Source organism: Apis dorsata, unplaced genomic scaffold, assembly GCF_000469605.1.
Source record: "Apis dorsata unplaced genomic scaffold, Apis dorsata 1.3 scaffold_1176, whole genome shotgun sequence".
NCBI lineage: Eukaryota > Metazoa > Arthropoda > Insecta > Hymenoptera > Apidae > Apis > Apis dorsata.
In genome coordinates this window covers 1-243 of record NW_006264273.1, presented here as the reverse complement: position 1 = coordinate 243, position 243 = coordinate 1, and positions in this window count along the sequence as shown.

The following is a 243-nucleotide window of genomic DNA, read 5'->3' as shown; positions in this document are numbered from 1 at the left end:
ATATATTTAATGCATAGAATTAATATAATATTTTTTATAATTTTTATCATAATTTTTATCGTAATTTCAAATCCTCTTAATTAAAGAAAAAGAAACAAAAAATAAAAAATTCAATATTATAATTTATACCAAGCATTATATTGTTTTGGCTTAATAAATAATTTTTTCTATTTGTAAAATAATAGTATTAATATTAGTATATAATAGTATATATTACTTTTTATAAAATTTTGATTATATATT